This window comes from Hipposideros armiger, unplaced genomic scaffold (assembly GCF_001890085.2).
Source record: "Hipposideros armiger isolate ML-2016 unplaced genomic scaffold, ASM189008v1 scaffold_1509, whole genome shotgun sequence".
NCBI lineage: Eukaryota > Metazoa > Chordata > Mammalia > Chiroptera > Hipposideridae > Hipposideros > Hipposideros armiger.
This window is the reverse complement of record NW_017732859.1, coordinates 11,824-17,268: the sequence shown is the minus strand read 5'-3', so window position 1 is coordinate 17,268 and position 5,445 is coordinate 11,824.

The following is a 5,445-nucleotide window of genomic DNA, read 5'->3' as shown; positions in this document are numbered from 1 at the left end:
TTATAGAATTAAAATCTACACGAGGTCAGCAATTAATGCATGTAATCAATTGCTCCACTGCTAGGTAAACAGGTTTGGCAATAACTTTTGGGTAGAAAAGAAGTACTGGGCTATTTTGTTCTCATAAATTCAATGGGTGCTAGGGCAACTCAATACAATGTTAGGTTGTATTAATCTTAATTCACACAAAAAATATTTATTGTGATACTTCATTTAGCGAGTATAGTATAAGTTATAAAATGTTGACTTCATAAAGTTTACATTTTAATAAGAAAGAGACAGTTAATAAATCCACAAACCAATACACATAATAATTGCAAGTTATAGTTCATACTATTAAAAAAAACACGTGTGTAGGGGAGGGCAGGGTGAATTGATTTGCTATGGCTTTTGTAACAAATTACCACAAATTTAGTGGCTTAGCAACAAAAATTTATTATTTTACACTTTTGGAGGTGAGAAGTCTGAAATGAGTGTCACGGTGCTGAAATCAAGGTGTCAGCAGGGCTGTGTTCCTTCCGGAGGTCCTAGGGGGAATTCTTTCTCTTGCCTTTTCAAGCGTCTAGCGGCTGTCCGTAATGTTTGGTTTATGGCCCCTTGTCACTCTGACCACTGTTTTTGTTATCACATCTACTTCTGTACTTCTGTGACTCTGACTCTCCTGACTTCCTATTTACCTTTTTAAAAACCTTCGTCGTTGTATAAGCCAACCTGGATGATACAGGGTATTCTTACCATCTCAAGATCTTTAACTACATCTGTGAAGTCTCTTCTGCTAAGGTAACATATTTGAAGGTGCTAGTAATTAGCACACAGACCTGTTTGGGCACCCATTATGTTGCCTACCACAAGAGGGGTGTTGGAAAATAAGGTAATATAGGTAGCAGAATTTCAATAGGATGCTCAGGACATTCTCACTGAGTAGATGATGTTGTATATTCAATAAAACACTTTCAATTCAAGGGAAAAGACTGTTCCACTAATTCCTGAACTATCTAAATCACATCCAGAATATTTCCTTTATCTCTGAACAATAATTTTAAAGAATTTTTTACAAACTGTGGAATATACAGTATGTTAAATCCAGAAGATGAGGGCATAAGAAACTGCAAAGAGTAACATAGTCTGGTTATTTTGAGCCCATTTTATAGTATGTTGTAAATTAATGAAAATATGTGATTATATTATGATTGTTGCCACCAATATTTTCAGCATAAAAGAAAAGAGTTGCAAATATAAAATCAAATATATTAAATAAAAACTTTGGAATCTTAAGTATGATTTGTAAATATCACTGTGCATTCATGATATCTTCACTTTTAACAGAAAATATATTTTCTAGCTCTATGCAAAAGGCCTAGAAGCCATGACAGTCTAGTAGAAATAATCACCTCTGGTGTCTAGATATACTTTTTAAATATTGTTTAGCACTAAAAGGGATAAGGACTCTTTGGAGAAATAGCTGATCCCAGGTAAGGAGCAGGTAACGTGCAAAATAAATGTGGACTGTCTTCTTAAACCAAGAAACAAAGAAGCTCTCATGAGGTCATGCTAAAGAGATATAAAGAGCTAATTTGAGGGACTTCCACTGGCTAATGATGAGGCAATTTTTGCTTCAAAAAATGATATATTCAAATGATTAAAAAATACAAATATTTAAAAACCAGTATGCACTAATTTTTTTAAGGGGTAGAAAAACAAAAAACAAACAAACAAACAAAAAATGAAATTCTTGATTACTGGTTGAAGTTACTAGAGTACCCATTACACTGAAATTTGATAACTAAAAAGACATGAATTAACCTTTTATATATTTTTTTCCATTGACGTTATATTTAAGGGTAACCAAATAAGACCTGGCACATGATTGGAAAGTCTTATATTATGAAGAATTCAGCTGATTAATGGAGTAAAATGATGGAAAACCAGCACTTCATACCTGGTAATGAATATGTCATGGCAGAAGCAATCAGTGAATGGCAAAATCATTACTAAAAGATTGACATGCACCTTTATAAAGAAAAGATCAAATTGCCATCACCTGAACCCACAGGTCATTTTTAGCATTGTTCAAGCTGAAACATCCAGCCTTTTTAACACCATCTGCTCGCGGCGGCCCCTCCTTCTCCTTTCTTCGCTTCCCTGAGTCACTGACTACGCAGCTTTGGCTGCCTGGCTCCCGTGCTAGCCACTGATACTTGATGTTCTTGCAACATGGCAGATATCAACAACAAAGAACAGTGAACTTGAGCAAATTTGGATGATGTTAAAAGAAGTAGAAAAAAAGAAACTGATGAAGAAACAACAATCAAAGCACTTCAGCTGACAGTTCAGATAATGCAAAATCCTCAGATACTTGCAGCCCTCCAAAAAAGACTTGATGGTCCGGTGGAAACACCAACAGCATTTATTGAAAGCTTGTCTCAGGTAGTTAAAAGATGAGTGAATGTTCCCAAAAGCCTTCAAGGTAAATGTGCACAGATAGAAGCCAAGTTCTATGAGGAAGTTCATGATCTTGAAAGAAAGTATGCTGTCCTCTATCACCCTTTATTTGATGAGCAATTTGAGATCATTAATGTAATTTATGAAGATGAACACCAGATAAAGAAGATGAAATTGGGAGGAGCTGAAAGGAAAGGCCAAGATTGAAGATGAGAAAAAGGACAAAGAAGATGCCAAGGGAATTCCTGAATTTCGTTTTACTATTTTTAAGAATGTTGACTTGAGAGACCTCATAGTAATGGCGGCAGTGAGTTGGGCTTCCTGAGTTCTCTCCTGGAAATTACCACAATTTGAACAGCTGTAACTCATCAGAGGAACATCTGCTCATCACACAGAACAGCTAAGAGACTCACACTAAGATTCCCTGAAGGTGGGCAAACTGGGCTAGTGGGGGAAGAGGGAAGGGACGCGTGCAGAGACACAGACTGCATCCGCAGATGCAGAGACACAGGGGCCCCGGGAAGCAGACTGGAAATTATTACTACAGCAAGGTGACAGGCGCCCTCCCTATGACCCGCAGTGCTGCCGAGAGTTCAGCGTAAAGCACTGCGTTGCCCAGCATCTGAGGCAGAAGCCTCAGCTCAAAAGTACGCTGGGCTCTCTCAGGCAGAAAGCAAAAACAACTCCATAACCAGGACCCCACTCCCAGCCCCTACCTTTTATATGCGGCTCCCGACAGGGCAACTTCAGCTGCTGAGTCACAAGCCAGCAGCACAGGTGCCAGAGGCAGCGCTGGGCTTTTAGCAGCTCGGGAATCTCACACCCTTCCCAGCCCCCAGTGGAAAGAGGAGATCCGCACTCAGGTCAGAAGGTGTTTGACTGCAGTGCTTTCAGCTGTGAAGAGCAGAAACATCACTGACTTTGTAAAATCTACCAACCACACCCCATAGCCCCACTCATCTAGAACTGCATCTCCAGAGTCACTCTGGGCACCAGGTGGCCCGCTCTGTCTCCACAAGATACAGAGGAGTTTTTGTACAGTGGAGGACAACCTGGAGATAGCTTGGTGGTCTTTAGCTAAGACGGGCACTGTTTTTGTTGTTTGGTTGGTTGGTTGGTTGGTTGGGTTTCTTTTGTTATTTTTGCTTTTGTTTTCATATTTTATTATTATCATTTTTAGTTTTTTATATAAGTATATACATATATGTGTATATATATGTCCATATATATATTGGTGTGTAGATATATATATATATATTTTTTTCCCCTTCTCTCTCCCTTCTTTTCTTTTTTCTTTGCCCCACTCTAAATTTCCTCCTTCTTTCCATATTTCTGCAATTTTTTTTTTGGTGTTGCTATTTTTTTGTTGTGTTTCTTTTGTTTTTTGTATTTTTTATACGTCTGTGCATGTTGAGTGTTGGTTGTCAGTTGTTTTTACATGTGAGAGTATTTGGCTTCTTTTGGTGGTGGTTGTTGCTGTGCTTGTTGATCTGTTTTGTCCTAAAATCACTCTGCATCAAGGCAAAAGAGGCACAAGAATCATTACACCCAAAGGCCAACTCTAGACCAAACCAGAGCATTACCAGGTTCGACCTACAAGATTCACACCCAAAGGGAATTCTCTATAAGCATAAGAGCCCATAGGGACCAAACCTCATCTGAGGGGTCAACCTTCACACAGCAGTTCATACACTGTGGGTATAGCCAAGCCTCATAGCTAGTCAGCCGGGGAGTCAATTCCACCTACTGACAAGCCAAAAGCAATCAAAGCTCAACTTCAACAGGAGAAGACACACAACACAAGGAACACCTCTGGAACACATGCACAAGAGAATAGGGAGACTGAGCAATTCAAATATAAAAGATACATACCACATAAGTCCACCCAGCAAAGACTGAGAGACCTAGGGGAATCTACCTAATACATTAAAGCAAGCACAAAGAGTCAGCCAGAATGGGGAAACAAAGAAACATGTCCCAAATAAAAGAACAGAAGAAACGTCCAAGAATCAGTGGAACCAGATGAAATAGAGGCAACCAACCTATCAGAGGCAGAGTTTAGAACACTGATGATAAGAATGTTTAAGGAACTTAGTGAGAACACAAAGAAGTATAGAGAAATCATGAAAAACAACCAGTTAGAACTAAAGAATGCAATTACTTAAATAAAGAACACACTCAAAGGAATTACCAGCAGATTAGATGAAGCAGAGGATCAAATCAGTGACTTAGAAGATAAGATAACAGAAATCACCCAAGTGGAACAACAAAAAGAAAAAAGAATTAAAAACATTGAAAATAGTTTAAGAGAGCTGTTGGATAACATCAAGTGCAACAACATGTGCATCATAGGAATACTAGATGGAGAAGAGAGGGAGCAAGAGATCGAGACCATATTTGAAGTAATAATGACCAAAAACTTCCCTAACCCGGTAAAGGAAATCAACATACAAGCCTAGCAAGAGCAGAGAGTTCCAACCAAGATGAACCCAAATAGGCCCATACCAAGACATATTATAGTGTAAATGGCAAGGGTTAAAGACAAAGACAGAATCCTAAAAGCAGCAAGAGACAGGGAGCAAGTTGCTTACAAAGGTACCCCCATAAGAATATCAGCTGGGCCGGCCGAGTGGCGCGTTGGTTAAGAGCTGGCTTGGAACACCAGAGGGCCCCGGTTCAGATCCCACATAGGAGGGCCAGTGACACTGCCCTCTACAGCTAAGGTGCTGAACAACAGCTCAACCTGAAGCTGGGCTGCCATGAGTCGCCAGCGATGGCATAGGCTGCAGCCCCCGTGGCAGTGGGTTGCCATGGGCTACCGTGTGTAGCGAGCAGCCAGCATGACTGGCCAGCAGCTGCAGTGAGCAGCCATCCAGAAGCTGGCGACTGATCTGCCTCGCCTGGGAAGAGCGCAATGATGGTGGCAACCTGGGCCAGTGAAGCAACGTCCTCCACAACTAGACTGAAGAACAAAACGACAGCAACTTGTCTGTTCCCCTTCCT